General features: G+C 35.9%; 1 protein-coding gene across 2 annotated transcripts in view; it reads left to right on the plus strand.

Moving 5' to 3' along the window:
* The window catches only part of sox5 (SRY-box transcription factor 5), a 285,484-nt gene that overhangs the window by 1,138 nt on the left and 264,786 nt on the right, over nt 1-19,560 (plus strand). The window lies entirely within an intron of this gene.

The following is a 19,560-nucleotide window of genomic DNA, read 5'->3' on the forward strand; positions in this document are numbered from 1 at the left end:
CAGAGCACACCTCGCTGGTTAGACAGACGTTAGACAGGCTGAGCGCTTTTTTTCTGCTTTTTCATGTGCATGAGCTCCTCTCTGCTGCTGCTAAAGCTTGGAAAATGACACTCAGACTAGGACAGTGCGAGAGAGCCGCTGCAGATCCTCCTCCAGTCATATGTTTTACAGACTGTTGGGGCTTGGGGATTGGATTAAGGGAGGCTTTTTCCACCAATCATCACCCTGCCTCTCGAAAAGCAGGAGTTAAAGGGAAGGATAGAGTGGTAGTTGTAAGGAGGTAGTTCTCATTAAGATTTTAGAAAGACAATATATCAAAGATATTCAGCAGGGTTGCTCATTACTATTACTATCAATGTTTGTAAAGTAGGTACTCCTTACCTTTTACAACTAGTTTCATTATAATAAACTACTTTTGTATTTACTTGCTTTTGTTTTTGTCTAGCGTGTGTATCCAGTATAAAGTAAATCCCTTAACTAAGTTTAAATTTAGCTTTAATTGATTTACTAATCTGACAAAATAGCACCCATACTTGCTTTAGGACTCCTGACTGAAAAAATAAAACATCTCCTTTTAGTTCAAAACCTTTTTTTTTCTTTTAAGCATAGCAGCCAGATAAGAGTGTTTTCCAAATTGTAAGATTTGGAACTCAAATTAAAAATGTAGCATTAGCTATGAAGTCTGGACTAATTACTTGAAGTCTAATGACAGAAATTTTAAGGGATAGGAAAACTCAATGGACACATTGGACATGCATGAGCAACACATAAAGGAACTCCGATAATCCTCATCTCTGAACTTGTGACAAAAATACATTTAATTGATGCTGTAGGTCAGAATTGGAGAAATAAACAGAGCTGTAGCCCCATAACATGTTTACCTTTCTAACCATATTAGCAGCAAGACTGTCTGAGTAGCAATGGTGTTTTTTTTTTTTATTTATATGTAGTTTTTCTCTGATGCTGCTGCTTGTAGGGGGTTAACATTTATATTACAGAACAAACATCAGTATATAAATACTTAATGGGTTGCAATGAAATTAAGCACACATAATTTGAAATACTGTTTAGTAAACGCTGACTAGAAAAGCAAAATGATGAACATGGCAAACATCAGTCAAGCATGCTTACAGCTTGCAAGCATTAACATGTAGAAATGGGCTTAAATGACTGTGCAGCTTCAGACAGGTGGAAATAAGCTATGTTTAAACTGTGAAAGCACACCAATTATAATCACTTAAAATGCAATCCTAATTGTTTTAGTCCCGTCAAAAATATTACATAATTTGTTAGTGTGATTATTTGACATGAGAAAGACTATTTATGCACAACTCTCTTTCAGCTGTGTTGAAAACAGCTGGATTAAACAAATAAAACTGGTTTCTACATTGTTTTGCAATGTTTGATTAACTGAACTGCTGTATGGATCAAATCTAACCCTTTTTTGGTGTCACTAATATTGACTATTGTCACACTTACTTACTTAGAGCAACCAATTTGACAAGAATTGGTTCATGATCAGTCATAAGAACTGATCACTAACAAATAACCTGGCAAGATTTAAGGTGATTGCAAGATGGCTACTTTTCGTATACCACACATTATAGTAACTTAGCCATTTCAATTATAATCAGCTTTAAACTGCAATTCCTTATATATGTATTTTTTTAATACTGGAAAGTTATGAATCATAAAAAATCAGTCTTGGATAAAGTTCTAAGAAAAAAGTAGTTTCTTTCTTACCTGTGTTGCTGCTTCCAAAAACGTTCCAAGCCCTTGTAATAAGATGCCAGTTCAGGCTTTACTTTTCATATATGACTTTCGTTTCTAATAAACCTTACACGTCTTGGCATTCTGCCAGGTATCGCCTGGCTTTATGGCTTGTGTGTGAAGGCACACATACACAAAATGTCCTAAATATGTGAGCTTTGTTCATTAAGATTTTAGACAAACTTCATCATGCCTCTTTATTGATTATTTAAAAAATAAGAAGAAACAGTTTTTGTAAAAGTCGAAGCTGTAAAGTCTGAAAATACTCCACCGTAAAAAACAGACCTGCTGGTGTTACTGTGTGATTGTGATGTACTTGCTCAGTTGTAAAGAAACAGCTGAACCATTTCTTTAATCGAAGAGGTTTTAGTGAGGTTTGGCTTGATCTATAGATGGCATAACTCTTCTTCCTTGGAGAGATCCAGCATCCACTTTTGTTACCCGATCAATGGGACAGTTAAAATAGTCATTTATTAGTTATTATAAGACAGCTATGTTTTCAAAGTTCCTTATGCCCTTTTATTTGCACAACTAGTTGCGGTCAATCTTGAGTGATATTGTACCTGCTTTGAATGTGAAATGTGTTTGTTGTTTATAGTTGTACATTATCAGTTGCAGCTGCTTCCCATTTGTTACTGTGAGAGCTTGGCAGTGGTGGATGTTATCAGTCCGTAGCATCAGGGTTTGGTTTCCGCTCTGTTTTAGACAGTGATGAAAACATGAATACTGTGCACTAAAAAGTACACACAAACAAGGTTTATTTGTTGCACAATTCTGTGCATACGAGTGTGTGTGTGTCTGAGTGTTTGGATGGCCTCGGGTCTGTGGAGTGAGACACATTGTTAGGCAAAAGCAAGAGTAAAACAGAGACAGACATCTGTCAGTCTCTCAATGGTATTTTCACAATGCTACTGATGAGGTGTGCTGTTTCTCTGTCTTACTTTCTCACACACACACACAAACATATCCATGTCTATAAACACATACTGTATATTAGGAAAAGGCTCAGGTGAGAAGTCTTGGTGTGTGAGTGTCAGCTCTAACAGGGTGTTGGTTTCGTACAAAACAGAAAGCTGTAAACAAAACCTGCAACATGTGGCGGCTTGCTGGAGCGCATCTCTCTCTTCTCTCTATCAAAGTATGTTTGTGTGACTTAAGGAGCAATGATATCTAACAGCTCAGTTGAAACTGGAACAGTTCTCCATCCTTGCAGGAATTTTAGTTGACATGGAGGGAAGTTGAGTGATTATACAAACTTCAGCTATCAAAAACACAGACACGTGTAAATGCACTGTGTATGAATGATTGTCTATATTTGTAAAACCCTTAGAAGTAGGGCTGGACATTATTTGGAGTAGCTCGTAATTTTGCATGTCAAATACATTTTTTTTAATTTACCCATTAAAAGATTTTTTTAAATACAGATAAGGAGGGTTGCTTTGCAGTTGTGATAAGGGGAAAAGAGAAATTTCTTCATCACAGTAGCTAAATATGGGGAGCTGTTGGTGCAGTCCAAATTTCAGAAAGACAGATTACAGATTATACAGTATAAATAAAAATCATATATAATTTAAAAAAAAAAAATCTTAATATTAACAGTACATAGAAAACATCAAAACTTGAAAGTGGGATATTTTACTATTTTATAAAAAATATTAGTAAAGGTTTTGGAATTTTTTAAATCATTAAATTTTTTTCCTATATTGTCATCAAGGAAAGCACAAAACACTAAATATTATCAGAAATCAAATTTAATTGCAAAGCCCATTTATATCATGCCATTTAGTAAGAGATGGATAGTCTCTAAACAACAAAAACAAAACAATAAAAACTAAAAATAATCGCTAGGGTAATATAAAAAGACATCTATCATGTCAAGTTATCTCTTAAGGCAGGTCAACCAGATGTTAGTGGAATTTGCTGCCACAGTGGGATTTTCCAAATGTTTTCCCAAAATGGACGAATCTTTGGGCAGTTCTAAAAAATATGGTAGTGATTAGGTTTGTGTCTGACAATTTCTCCAAACATGCGTCCACAATTAATGCTAACCATCTTGTGACATTTTATAGAACTGCTGAAACCTCCAAATGAGCATCCAAATAACTTTTTTTTTTTAATAGATCTAGTACCACTTAGTAAATTAGAAGTAAACTGCCCAGAGGATTTTAACTGTGAAAGCAACAGTGAATAAGTTTCCAACCTTTAAAACTGCCTTGTTTCTTACTCTGATGGGACATCATGCACGTTCCTGGAGCCTTCATCTCCCTGAAGCATCCCAAGGTAGCAGCACTTCACAACTTTATTTCCAGCCCAGGGCATCATGACAGTTGTTTTGCTTTCGTAGTTGTCAGCAACTGGATATCAACATGTTGCCCGTTTTAAACGCATACCACGGCTGATTCATCAAAAAAAAGCCCAAGAAGACGTTATTAGAGGAAGTAAGGAAACTGAATGAGTGACATAGTTACAAATAAGGTAAGAGTTGACATCGGACTGGATTTTATTGGCTAGAGAGGGCTCAGAGATGCAAAAGGAATGCTAATTTACCCTTTTCTAGGGAGTGCCAAAATGTGACAATATGTCCAAGTTCACTAGTGTGGCTTTAATAATAAAAAGGGCTCAAGAGTGCAACCATCCACGACCAAATATTTGAGTGCAACTAACTTTTTTTTCTTGGTCGCAGTGGTGGGCCTAACATTTCACAGGTCCAGGTGAAGTATTTTTACTATCTCTAAATAACTATTCATATTCTGTATTCATTCCCTCATTACCTGAGCTCAGAGAAGAATAACACTAGAATAAAAAGGCCAGAGAAGGGGTGGTTCTTCACCCCTGAATGGCTCTGATCCACAGCTGTACACCGTGTTATGTGTTGGTTTGAAATTAAAACCAACTCACATTAAACATCCGGTATGGCGAAGAGCGACACAGACAAGAATAGTGGAAACTAGATTTCAATTGTAAAATGTGTATATGATGGAATTTGCTCATATGTGGTTATCTATTATCCTTACTAATTTAAGAGTTTTCACAGTGTTTGAGTGAAATGAACCAGAAAAGGGGGGTGAGAATTGAATGTGAATGTTTGTGTGACGTCACCTGAACTGACCCAACCCAAGTCTCCCCCAAGAAGTTCAGCTGTTTGACAGTCAAAAACATGGCATATAATAAAGCCAAAGAGGAGCTGGCATTCACAAAATTAAGATCCAAATAGACAATACTTAATGTGAAAAAGATTCAACGTAAATCCAGAGGAGGGAAATTTGCCAGAGGTAGCACAACCTCATGAGCCATGTCAGTGTTTGAAATGTTTACTTTTATTCAGTTCAGTCAGCTAGCTTTTCAAGTTTATTTTTTTTATTTTTTTTTATTTTTTTTTTACGTAACATTTGTGTTTTAAATTGACATTTTCCTTTACCTCATTACTGTTCACAATATCTTTAAATAACCATTAATATCTTTGCTGTGCAACTACACTTTTTGCTAGTGCACTCAAATTAAAAAGTTAGACACACCAGTACATCCAATGCTAAAAGTTAGTCTGGAGTCCTGTTTGATTGGAAAAACAAACACATTAGAATGAACTGCAGATGTTTGAGCATAAGGCAACACGGGCAAGACGTTTCAGGTCAGGTGGTATCCTGGAGCAAGAGTAGTGCTAGCTTTGTCGGTATGATTGGGCAGAAAAAAGTTCCTTTTAACCTTTTAGACAACAAATGTTGTTTAACACATTTAAGGGGATCTTAAAGTGGTAACATGCAGATCAGGCAAAGCAATGCATCCTAATAATGCACTTTATTAGAAGTTCTGCGTTAGTCGGTGTGGGAATTATGTGACTATTTGTAAATCTATGCTTGTATTTGATTTAAAGTTGACTGCCAAAGTGCTGGCTGAAGAGATCGTTTGATTTCTTTACACTAATTACTCCCAGAAAATGTGCTTTTCCTTCCTTTTATACCTCCTTTTATTAAACAGCATCTATAGAAACAACTTATAATGCTTTGTAACATGCCTGTTACTCACTTTTTTCTCTACTTCTTTGCTTTGCCACTTTCACTTAAATGTGACATTTTTATTTAACAAATCTATTTAAAATAACATATTAAATTGGGAAAAAATCAGATATTTTTCATATAGCTAGGATATTGTTTGACTTGTCTTGATTACCTTTAGATTTAGTTGTGATGCCCTTGTGATTAATCTTAGTTTTTTTTCTTTTTAAAAATAAGGAGCAACTCTCGCTGTGCCTCATAAAAGCTTAAATTCATGCATAAGTGCACATTTTGTACATCAGATCTCCTTGTGTGTGTCTGTCTTTTAGTTTTAATCTTCACTTTGTTCTTTTTCTCAACTCTTTTTTTTCTTAGTCTTTTTCTGTTGGCTTTGGAGAAGGCCAAGAAAGGAGCTGCCAAGTTGTATGAATTATTAGTTAGTGCCTTAAGTGGTTTTTCCTAACATCATACCCATCCAAAACATACAAAGGCTTTGGAAAATACATAAACTAAGAATAAAAAATGAGGATGAGATGAAAAATCTCACCCCTGTGTACTTTCTTTTTTTCTTTTTTATGTCAAGATTGAAATTCATCACAAAGAACCGCTGATCTTCCCTTTTCTCATTTATTTTCCTCTTGCCTACACTAAGTTTTGGAAGTGCAAATTGATCTATTGTCATAAAAATTAGGAGAAGGGACTGGCAATAAATAATGAACATGCAATCAGTGCAGCAGCTAATATGTTTGTGTTATTCATAACATTTAATCAAACTTCAGCACAAAGGGTTTGTTGGAATACGTTTATGTTTTGAATATGCTAAGTTAAAAAAAAATCTCTTCAGCACCTGAAATGCAATATCAGTTGAAAGGAATCCCCAGAAACTTAAGTATCATGTATCACGGTTTTTATTACTATCAAAAGTTGATAAGCCAGTCCATCAGTAGATCCTCAGTAGAGATGCTCAGTAGAGATGTCTTTTCCTTTTCAATTTGGAATTAGAATTTTTTATTGATTTGATTAAAGTATTTATTTTGAAAAATGTAAGACAAAATAATACAAAAAAAGAAAAAAAAAATAAGACTAAACATTTAAATCATTGAAATACATGTTCCTGTAGCAACTTTGTGTCCTTGCAGTTCATATTTTGATATCTTGTGGTAAACCTGCATCTCATATAAAAAATATATTTCTGCATGAGCTCTGAATGGAAGCTGGAATTTAAAAGATAAAATCACAAACCACCAATATTGGTCAGAGAAATCACAATTAGATTTTTTTCCCATATTGTTTAGGCCTAACCTGTAGTATAATGCATTTAAACAACATGACCAATGCTGTGGCCTGGATTAATAAGTCCCAATAAGTAATTTTTTATTGAATGAAAGTGCATGAATGATGAAAGATACACAATAAATTAACTTCCACATTGACATTAGCTATTTATCAAAGGTTGACACGTTCCACCAATGTAATTTTGGGACAATTTTAGTTTAATAGTAAACATCATTAACAAGGGAACACTCATTATTCCTCTACAATATGATATTATTGCCATAAAACTTAATAGTGGCTGGATTAAGCATCTCTCAGCAGTTCAGAAATAATAGTAAAAAAAATCTTAAAAATCATCACAAAACATAGACTGACAAAAAGAAGTACACCCTTTTGAGGCCTTCCTAATGAACTAAAGTCCAAGTTGGACAGAGGCTGCCTATTTCAAACTTTATTTTCCATCATGTTCCTTTGTGCTTCCAACTCTTAAAAAAAAGAAAACTCATAACAAGCATCTTTCATGGATCAAACAAGCGCAGCGATGCTCGTTGTGCCAAAGCAGGATAAAAAAGGAGACAGTGAGGGGAGAGAAATACCTTATTATTGTTATCAAAGTAAAGCCAGCTCCTCTCCTGCTGTGCTTATGGGACCTCTTTCCCTCTCTTGCTGCTCACAGACCCAGGGGGAATCTAAACATGACCCGCATACACACCACACCTCCTCCTGGAACACACACACACACACACACACACACAGGCCTGTCTTAGTTCAGATCGTTTCATTTGTGAAATTAGTCCATTCTCTCTGACCCCCTCTTTTCATCAGGCGCATTGGTGCATATTTTAGTCCCTTTCCTGTGCTTGTTTTACTAATTGGTGGCTATACTTTGCCCAACACTGATATCCTTTGATCATCTCAGATCATTACGTTTACCTCATTAATTTGCTCAATGTGATAACCCCCCCCCCCCAAAAAAAAGAAAAAAAAAATTTAAGGGTCCATGCAAAATTGGATTAATAATAGATCATATAAGCCAAAAGAAAGTGTAATTCCTTTGTGATTTCTTTTGCTCCTTGTCTTTGTGGATCCTTTCCAGATTATTCATTGAGAATTGAGCTCAAAGGCCATGTTGACAAGAAAAGGTCAATGAATGTTGCTTAGATGAGCATATCATTGTTTGTTTGCTTTAAATGGACTGAATTTAAAGTGCTTTTCTACTTATATTCGAGGAGTCAAAACCCTTTTACACATCATGTTAAATTCACCCAGTCTCACACACATTCAGCACTTCTGTATAATATACTAAATGCTCATCATATAGTTTAGTCTTTTGATAATTTTAAATAAACCTACTAGCATCTTTAAAGATGTCTTTGCAGTCTTAAATGTTTAGTTGCTAGATGATGAATTCTGACTATACCTTAGACGTTTGATAATGCCCTGATCTGGCAGACAGGTCAGACAGTTTGGCTGTGAAACTGCGGTAAAGATGGACAGAGATAGCTATAGTTGCAAGTTGAGAGAAGTAGAGCAGCTAATGTTGGAAGGTGTCTAGTGCTGGCTTTAGACAAGCATTGCTACCTGGGCTTGTTGTAAAACTACCAGAGGAGTCTTGCTACTTGAGTAAACTGACAATAAAGCATATTGCTTATCTTAACAGTTTCACTTTTTGAAGTTCACATTAGGGTTTGGTGAGAAGCTAGTTAGATTGTCTCATGAAAATACTGTGAGAGTCCAGAACAAACGTCTGGTGAATGGGTTTGTGTTCTTGTCTTTGGAAAGTTGAACTAAGTCCTGGGAAAGATAGTTGTGTTCATAGATATGGATTAGACTTTCAGCTTGAGGGTCCAATTATTGAGGGTCCACTTTTGAAAGTTTTCCAAACAGCAATGCTAAGACAGCATTTTGATGTTGATGATGCATGGTATTTTATACAGGAAGCTCAGCTAACTTGTTTGTTTCCAGTGCACAGAGTGAATGTGTCTACTGAGTAAGCTACTCTGATCCAAACCATGTTTGTTAGCTGTTTGCGCAGTTAAAGATTCTGCTCTTGTAGTTGCACAAGCACCGTCTGACATTTGATGTATCCATGTGTATAACTTAAGTGTTTTATTCCCTGCGTCCTCACACAAACTTGTGGTAATCCATTACACAGTAAATGTTATGAATTAATCCAGTATTAGAGTATATAAGTATTTACCTTGGTTACTGGGAAATGATATAGCTTATTAGGTTTTTCTGTGGATGAGCATATTTCACCCTCATCCTGTGTTTCTCGGTATTTGAGCCAACACCTGATCCTCCTGATCACCTGAAACTGAGAGGGGGTTTCCCCTCCATTTGTTTCACGCAGGGGGATTTTGTAGAGATTGGGGAGGGTACTGTGTGCAGCCTCAGTTTCAGGTCTTATGTTATCCTCTTCTTACTTTTGGTGTAATTTTGTTGCTTTATGCTGTTGAACTTTATGCTGTGATGCACTTCATCACTTCTCTAATATTCCAACTCTGTGCTTGATTCATTTGAATTTTCAAAAAGGCAAAAATAAACTAAAATCACAAAATCTCATGTAGAAAAAAATACTAAACATAATTTGAAAGTCATTGAAAAAATCTTTCTGTTTATAGTGTATTAAGCATACCTGTATTCATCTTGCAGTTGTCAGTGTAACACCTTTTCCTGTTTCATCTCCTTTCCTGCAGGTTTATATCCATCAAGACAATCTCCCTGACAATAAGTTGTTGTCTGCACTTGTTGACAGCTTCATTGTCAGTCCATACAAATCGGAATTGCGTTGCATATAAATCTTTCTCCTTTTTTTCTCTCCCTCTTCTTCTCAGTGCAGATTACATCTCAGATCACTGTGTCTACAGGCGTTGCATTGTGCTGCATCTCTCTTTTGTTGTCATGTTGAGCTCTGCGCCCTCCTATTATCATATAGATCAGTGCATGTTTGTCTTGGAGCTAGACAGTGAAATGCTGCTTTAATGTGGTGTATTGTGTGAATTGATAAACTTGGCCTCTTTTGCCACTGTTTTGAAAGGGGTTTGCATCTCTTTTATAGCTGTAAATACAGTTGAATATGATTTTTTTGTGTGTAAGTTGTGTTATGAAAACATTACCTGTGTTGTTTGGTTTAGTAACTGTTAGTTATGACATCCAGTGGGCATAAACCTTCCCTCTTCTAGATCTTTAACTTCAGTTTATCTTTGAGTGTAGTCTTAATTAAATGGTCGTATATCTCTGTTTGGTTACTTGTAGTTAGAGCGAGCCAGGTCTAGCGAAGTTAAGGCATTGTTAGGCAGCATAGTTGAACCATGTGCCATAATAAGGCAAAAAGAGAAGCTGTAAGGAAACATTCAATATTTTTAGTATTTCACACAACCTGAACCTGAAAAGTAATTTCTTATACTAGTCTTCAGAACTGGTTCTTCAGACTTCTTGAAGGACATCCCAAAGTTTATTACTTAAATGTACTAATTATGTGCTGTGATGTGTTGACAGAATACTGGCTCAACCCTCGTTAGGGGCCCTATGCTAGAATGATACAGGTACAAAAATGTGGACAAAAATGTGTTGAATTTTACAATCCCAAAGTTTAAAGGCTGTTTTCTCAAAATTAGTTTTTTCTCATACTCTGGGTCTAAGAGCTCTACTTTAGCAGCACTTACAGACACCAGACTTTCCAGATATGCTCCTGTTCGTAAAGTTTTTATTTAAGAATTTTTTTAAATCTCATTCACAGCCTGATTTATAGAACATTTCATCTCTAAAATTTGACAAATAGTTTTTTTCTGGTTATTGACTACATTTTCTAAATTGTGAAAATCCCTTCTAAAAAATTTCGACTGTAATATGTGAACAGATTTAAAAAAGAACTATAGTGTCTATCCCAATAAGGTGCTACTGGTTGATAATCGGATTGGCGTTGTTACTACAGGCACTCAGCTGAGTTAATGATGACTCCTATTTGATCAGGTGTAAAATCATTTCCACCTTTATTTTTTTTTTAAATTAATTATTTTATCCATTAGGCAATCCTTTTATCCTTAAAAATATAAACTCTCGCTGAGTACCGACCCATAGGAAAACTGTTTGCTTCTCTCAATTAGGAACGCCTGTCCTTATAATGACTTAAGGTTACTCTACACCACAGACAGCACACAAGACTCGCTACCACCCCCTACAGGTTGGGAGGAAACTTACTGTAAAACGGCTCCTACAAGAACTTTGAATCTGACTTTATCCAGTGTTTTGCATTTTTGGCTGTATGATAGCTACCTTGCATATCAAAATAAAACATTTCAGAAAACTTGCGGTACAAAATATTAATGTGAGAGTCTTAATGTGAGAAATAAACCAGGAAATTTTGAAGGTGATAGTTGTAAGTTGTAAATTTTACCCAACTCACTTGTAGTGACCTATTATTTTCTGTAGAAAGAAGCCCAGTTTCCAGCTGTTCATCTCCATCATATGTTCACCATAGCACTCTGAAATTTGTTGCCTGTGTGAATTTATCTGTATGTTTTCTTGGTTGTCATCTCCACCTGTAATCTTGTAAACTTGAAGTGTATATTCAGGTAATTCCCAACAGTGGGTCATGCAATACAATATGTGTGTGCTTCCAGGCTTGCATGTCTGCAGAAACAGTGCACATGCCAGGCTGAGCTTCCCTCTGATCCAGCACTAATTCACAAACAGACACACACACACTTCCTCTCTCAACTGAGCGTTCTTCCACTTTCAACATCTTTTCCTTTCTTATGGAAAAGAGCCAATTAGACTTGTGTCTGTTTGTTTTAAACAAAATGGCTTTTAATTAGTGCGATCAAAAAGGCTTCTTTCTGCGGGCCTCAGGATCCACTTTGTAGTTCCCCCTCCAGATCGCACATGGGTTTGATGCCACCTGATAGGACGCCAAAACAATCAGAACACTCTTATAATGAATACACGCATATGCACGCACACTCTTTATCACTTTGTCTCTCTCTTTTGCTTGGTTCGTAAAGTATTCTGGTCTTTTGTTGTATTGTTCTCTCAGTTCTTCCTTTCTGTTGATCACTTCCTTTTAAATCTTCCTGTGTTACTCCTTTCTTCTCTTTTGTGCCTTCAGTGTCTGATCTGCGTTATTCTAACCATTGAGGTCCAGCATGGCTGCTGAAAATGAAGTGTGGGTTTCTCTCCTTTGCACTTACTGCTTTCAGTTTCTAAAATGTGGCTTAATATTAACAACATTTTAAATCTGTAAAGCTGTAATGCCCTGTAATAATCATCTGATGACAATAGACATGCACAACTCTACAAAAGTCTTGTGTTACTCCATTTTTTAAAATTTATTTCCAGGAAAATAGGAGATAAATTCACCAATTATTGCAGGGCTTAAAGTATTCTAGCATCTTGCTGGATTACTGGCATGCAGAGTTTTTGCGAATGGGGGGGGGGTAATTTAATAATTCGTTGATGTGTGTTAAGGTTGGCTATCATTTGAGTGATCTATCAATGGTATGAGAGGAATGCAGCGGTGTTCTCAACCAAACAAATTACTAACCAGTCCGAAGTTGAGTGGGATTTGGAAAAACTTGACTGAGAGATCCAGCTGCACCTTACAACGATGCTAGACCACACATACAACATAGCAGAAATGTTGGTGAATAGCTTGTGATGTTGGCAGGAATGAAGGTGAGTTTGTGAAGCCTGGAGCCGTCCTAATTGATGAAGGACTTGCAAATAAATGCTGCTGGTTTTCGGAGCCAGTGTTTCCACATTCACCACTTTAAAAGCATTTGTGTAAAATGTGGAAATTTTTGCTAATTTTCAGTCCACTTATTGTAGAATTTGGCATACATCTGCCTTTTATCAGCATTTCTTTTTTGTACAAATGGCTTTTTGAGTCACAGTTCCATAGAGACCATCCCTGAAGACCCTTCATTGAACAGTAGGTGGATTAACTGAAGGTCCTGATGCTTTTTTAGGCTTGTCACTTCATCTTTGGTCCCCTTTTTGTATGTGTAACCAACTCGGTTAAGGCTGTTACATATTCTGCTAGAAGCAAGAACTTTTTTTCTTGTTCTTGGGGTTCTTGGAGATCAAAATTGTTAATTTCACATAAACACATAGACAACCCCCACAGTAATCCCTTTTGCTAAGGAAGCTTTTTGTGGAATATGAATTGACCAGAACAAAATTAACTTTTTTTGTTCTTGCAGCTTCGAGAACAAGAACAAATTTCTTGCTTCTCACGGAGTATGTGACTGGCTTTACCATCATGCACATTGCGATGAGATGTTTTCAGCTAACATCTTTTTCAGAATCACCAAATAACTGAGCTCACCAAAAGTCATGTTCCGAATATTTCTCCATTAGATCTCCATTTTCAGCCTACATCATATCGTAACACAAAGATTTTGACCTAATTGTTGCGGTGGTTGCTGATGAGGTTATTCCTAGTATTAGGAATAGTTTCAATAGGACATGTAATAGGACAATCATCTATGAAGTCCTCCATAAGACCCAGCGACCCAATGTTAGAAGGTGAAGATGTCTCAACAAATAGTTAAATATCTAAAGTTGCTTCTTTTGTTGTTTTCTAACAATGGATGTTATAAATGTGTTATAATAGATTGGTGTCCAGCTGTATATGCTGTTTAATTTTTCCAGATGCTCTTTCAATTCTAAGTGTATATTGTATGTGTGATTTGTGCATGTCTGTCTCAGCTTCTCTTGGTGTGTCAGGTGATGTCTGATTTTTGTTGGTCTGTCGTTGACAGTGGCTGCAGGGAGTAAACATGCGACCCAATCAACTCACTACTGCTCAGCTCACCATGGCTCTAATTGACGTGTGTGTATTTGCCTGTTTGTAGTTGAGCTGAAATAGGTTCCACTGACAGCTGTCAGATTATTTGACTCAATTATGATCTTCTCTGTCTTGCTTACATTCACATTGTCAGTGGTTTTGAAGCTGAATTTGTTTCTCAGTGAGGCAACTTGAAATTTTGGTGTATGAAAGATGGACCACTTTGTGCTGGGGTAACTTGCCATGTTAACCTGCATACCTAGCCTTATGTAGAGTAGGGTATAGTATAATAGATTTTCATGGTACAGTTATTGTCAAAAGAAATAAAAATTTACAATTATCACACGTTAACTAATTTCACAACATTATGAATGTGTAAAATCACTTGAACACTCTTAGATCTTAAGTTTTTTTTGTTTTTTATTTTTATCTTTTGATGCCAAGAACATAATCTAGGAATAAAGTAAAGTAACCAATAAGTCACATCCCAACAAAATCAGCTTTGCTCTGTAAACCAATAAATTCTACATATTAACTGCATTTCACTCAGAGAAAACAGATGAAAAAAAGCTACAGGACCTCTACCTGGACCTGGGTGGCTTCTTTCTGTAAACTACATTAGGAAAATGTTTTTTATGGGGAGTAAGGGACCGAGGCTAAGAATAAAGAGAGCACAGGAGGTTTTTTTTTTAAAAGAAAAAGTCATTTGACATTTAATTTTAAAAAACAAAAAAAAAAAAAAAAAAAATACAAATTCCAAAGTGAAAGTTCTGGGCCCATAAAAGAGGTCAACTAAACACAACGTCAACATAAGAAACAAAAAACTAACTGACCTCACAAACTGACACACAAGGGAAACTATATACTCTGGCTGATCAGACCATTTAGACACAAGAGGGAAACGTAACATAACTATCTTCAACTAACTTAATAAACTTAACTAATTCACAACAGAACTTAAACAATTTAGATGCTTAACTCATTAGGGAAACAGAAATCTAAATGATCATAATTCTACATAAAGAACAAAGTAATACAAAACAATAGAAAATCTAAACCCCTCTCCCACTATCTTGTTGTGAGATGGATGAGTCCAATTAGGTTGCAGCCTCGTCAAAGGAAATCCACCTCAGCTTGGACTCTTTTAGCAGGCTTGGGCCTCCCACAGAGCAACTTCCAGAGGAACTGGTAACTCAAAGAAAATGCATATTAACTGAAAGTAAACCAAATTAACAAGGTGACAAGAATGAGTCAACCAAAAGTGTGCACCCAATTAGTCAACCACCCTGCCAAACCTGCTAAGAAAAGAGTGAAACATAAAAGAAATGGTAAGTATTACAAATTAAATGTTTATTGAATTAACTGAAATGAAGAAAAAGGTTACCAGACCGGGCTCAATGCGTACTATTCCCAGTTTTGGCGTGTGGAAACACAGAAAATGTGTCTCACACCAGTTGGTGGGAAAAGGTGGGTCAAAAATGGCTCATAACACCCCTTACAGGATAAAACCAGGTTTTGTTTTTCGTGATGTAGAGCTGTACTTGAGCTGTACTTGGTTTCTGATGAAGTATTCCTACAATGGGATTTATTTGTGCTTTTGAGAGTGTAAAAGTAACACTGGACTTTCTTCTTTACCTGCTGATCCTCATCTGGTGACAGACAGCGGCTCAAATAGTGACAGCGATAACTTAGAGTAGCACTTCCGGCAGCCACCACAACCTTCCATGAGTCGCCACAGCTTTCCAGAGCCTGCTGGATCTTTATCGGCCAGCGCAACAGCAGAATGACTCAGACTGATATGTTCAGGACCACCTTGTTCTTGTGCTGAGGGGATTCTGGAACCCATCTAGTTAGCTTTGACTTCCAGCTACTCTTCAGCAGAAGAGCTGCTGTTTGAAACATATATAATATTGGAACAATGAAAATGGAAAACCAAACCATATATCTGTAATTAAATCCTTCGTCTTCTAAAATCCATTGCACACTGATACCAAAAAGGCATCAACCTCATGCCGAGAATATGTATTTTGGTTTTTCTCATCTGTGGTAATCTTCAGTGAAAGCTGCAGAACTTGTCACATTGCATCACATTTGCTTTTCTTTCACCAAAAAAGTTCAGCAAAAACCTCCTCCTATGCCATACTGTTCTACAAACAGCAACAAGCGGATTTGATGTAACTTTGTTTTCAATCTGTGTGAAAGTTGCGCTGATCTGCCATCTACCTGCTTGAAAAAAGGAGGTCGAACAGGGAACAGAGGTAATATTTGATATTATTTCTTACTTTTGTCTTATCATCAAATCTTTGGGCTACATTATTGGATTTCTTTTGGCCGTGTGCTGTCCTCTTGTCCTTGTAGTGTTTCAGTTCTTTTACCATTTATTTTAAGACACCAACATTTTGCCTTTGCATGAAACTTTTCATTTACAATATCTGGTCTGCTTGCTCAGTTTCTTGGTTCAAACTTGTACACAGACTTTGAACTAATTTTTTTCTGTTATTTTTAATTCTTTTTGTGACTTATTACATTTGTTTATGTACCTAGTTTACATTTATATTTGTCATTACAAAATGTTAAAAATTAAGAAAATAGTTTTGCATGAAGATGCAGATGAAATCACAGCTTGATATTCTGTAAAGAATGTTGACAGATGATATCTCAATATTTTCTACAAATATTTATTTTTTGGTACCATTCCCAGTCTTTGCAGTAATAAAATTGTTATCGTAGTTATAAAAAGTAAGTTTAAAGGTCCCATAATATGCAAAATTTACTTTCTAAAGGTTTTCTAACAATCATATGTGTCCTCAGCCTGTGTATGAGGCCCAAAAATGAGAAAATTGTCACCTTGCTCACTTGCTTGCTCCACTTTTAAGTGAATGTGTGCTGAAGCGGGTGAGTCTGAGATGTTTCCAAAAATGTGAAGGGTGTGCTTGCTTCTGTTGAGATACTGTAAAGGTTCAGAAACAGCCACTTTTGGAATGGCTGAAATTAAGGACCGAGGCTGAGTTTGGGTTATTACACTTTGAAAACAGTGTTGTTGGACCTCTGATACCCATACGAAATTGTTGACAAAATGTATAATATGAGACCTTTAAACTATTTACATGCTGATTTGAAAAAACATCTGTGGTAAAAGGGCACCCTCCACTTTAATGATTTATTTAAACACACCAACATATTAATTCTGTAGGGCTCTGTGATTTCCACGATGCAGAAAATGTAGATGGAATTGTAGAATATGACGTTAAAAACTGAACGATTTATAAAATGCAGAATATAATGGATTAGAGTTTTTCATGGTGTCTGAGCCAAATGAACAAGAAAAACAAGATGTGAGTCAAACGTATTCTGACCGCTGCTGTCTCCTATCTGGGTGATCTCACCAGAACTGGCAGGACTCAAACTCCCCCCAGAAATGGCTAAGAGACCAACAGAATCACCAAAGTTGTTCAGGAAATGAAGAAATCCTTGACGTAGGTGTCACTAGAAAAATTTAATAGTTGCATCTGTTTTTGGTGAAGCCAAAGGAGAGTTGTCAGAAAATGAGAGCAGTCTCTATCAAATTCACTTAACTCGAATGTTTGAACTGTAGCTGGAAGCTGTCCCAAAGAAGATCCGTGGGCAAAAAATATCAGACCATGTTGACAAAACTACTTTTAGGAGAGACTGCCGCATATTAAAAATATAAAAATAAGTGTTTTTGGTGCCATTATTAACTGATTGATGGCTTATATAGTCTCCCTGGTTTCAGAGGGCCCCAGTTGTAGCACTGCGGGACATGATGGCAAAATAAACAAGTATAATGAAAAGCTTGAATAGTTGTGACCCAGTATTTTTTTTAATGCCCATCTCTTCTATTTTGTCATTACTTGCATTTTTTGAGATTTTTGAAAGAGACCTATTGTAGCTCTCTGTGCTGAATAGCAGGCAGTCAGATGACATTAAAGACCCAACAGAAATTTTTCAACAGTTAGCCATAATGGATAATAGGGCTTAAACCCCAAAGTAAGCTCTGAATCAGTGTCACAATACAACTTGACATAACTTGGTATGTTAGATTTATTGTAGTCAGTTCACTTAAAGTTACCCCCCCTTACATAAAATTAGAGAAAATGATCTTAGATCAATGTTAAAATAAAAGTTGAGGCTCTTATTTGTTTAAATAAAATTTACAAGTCACAAAAGTGATAATCATTTCAAAGCTGCAACAGGTGCCAATTATTATGACAGAACTCACTTATAAATTCTTCACTTAGGGATTTTAATTGAAAATGTAGTCTAAATAATTGTAGTGTTGTGACTCAACTGTGCTGCTAAACCAAAAATACACTCTGCAAGCTTGAAAAGACAATAAACCATGTTATTCATCTTTGCCAGTAAGAAAGCAACATTAACTTCCAAATATTGCCTGGCACTGTGACATGATATCTCTGACTGACTCCCAAAACGAGCAGTGAGAAGAGGGTACTGTGGCAGTGTAGTATGAATAGAAATTTAAGATGAGCAGCCGCTGTTTATGGATGATTTCCTAAATAAGTGCCTTGACAGTATCCAAACTTTACTGGCTGCACAAACTGGATTTAATACAGGAGGTAACTTTAACCTGCTCTACAAAACACATGGGGTTCAAAAGACATTTTTGAATAAAAATTGTACTGGTGCACATGGCAAAAAAATTACTTTCACCAAAATAATTTAGGCGTACATCCCAAATTTGTTAAATATTAATCTTAAATATAATCTCTGAAATTCTTAGAAAAATTAAAACACACATGTTTTGTGTGTGTATGTTTGGTTTGGTTTTTAATTAGTGCTGGGCAATGATTTTAATCACAATTTTTAATTTTTAACCACTATTAATTACATTATAATGTACAAAATTCAATAATCAAGTGGATTTCAACTGGTGTATTATAAAATTTTATATTAAAATGACCTCAATATGAACAAAATCGCAATAACTTTTGGCTAAAAGCACTTTTTTTGTAAAAACAAAAAAGCTGCTTTTTAACAGTAAATTCCTGTAAATCTCAACTTAATGAAATATTAACATAATAAAATTAAATATGACAGAGAAAGGTGACATTTTCAGGATTTATTATTTTAAAGGTAACAAGTCAGCAGGATGAATTTTGAAGTTGTGTGAGGGCACAATAATCTGAAAGTGAATTTCATCCATCAGGCAAGTTTCCCTGCTGGAACAAACCAAAAGCAGGATTGTAATCTCAGATTTTCCATAATGTGAGGAAGGAAGTGATTAGAAAAATAAAGATTAAAAACCTCAAACATCTGTAAATATTCTACAATTCAACATTTTCTCTTAAAATTCCAATTATGACATATAAGAAGGATGTAAAGTGATGAGCTATAGATGCTCTCAATGACTCAGACACAAAAAGGTCGGTCATGCCACTTCTGCCCTCCTGTGACCTGTGGTTTGTGTGTGCAGTCAGTCAGTGAGGAATAGACTTTAACAAAGAAAAACTGTTAACGTGTGTTAATAATTGTTGGCATTAAATCATTAATGCATTAAAAGCGATAATGCAAAAATATATTATGTACTATAGACATGTTAAAAAAATATTTAACATATCTGTAACATGTTAAAGTAAAATATTTGAACTTTTTTTTATGTTTTTTGTCTTCATGATGGACATTAATATCTGACTATAAGCCAGGGCAAATCGTTTGGCGGCAGCTTCACATGTGCATGCTCCACTCTGGACGCAG

This window comes from Melanotaenia boesemani, chromosome 23, assembly GCF_017639745.1.
Source record: "Melanotaenia boesemani isolate fMelBoe1 chromosome 23, fMelBoe1.pri, whole genome shotgun sequence".
NCBI classification, from domain to species: domain Eukaryota; kingdom Metazoa; phylum Chordata; class Actinopteri; order Atheriniformes; family Melanotaeniidae; genus Melanotaenia; species Melanotaenia boesemani.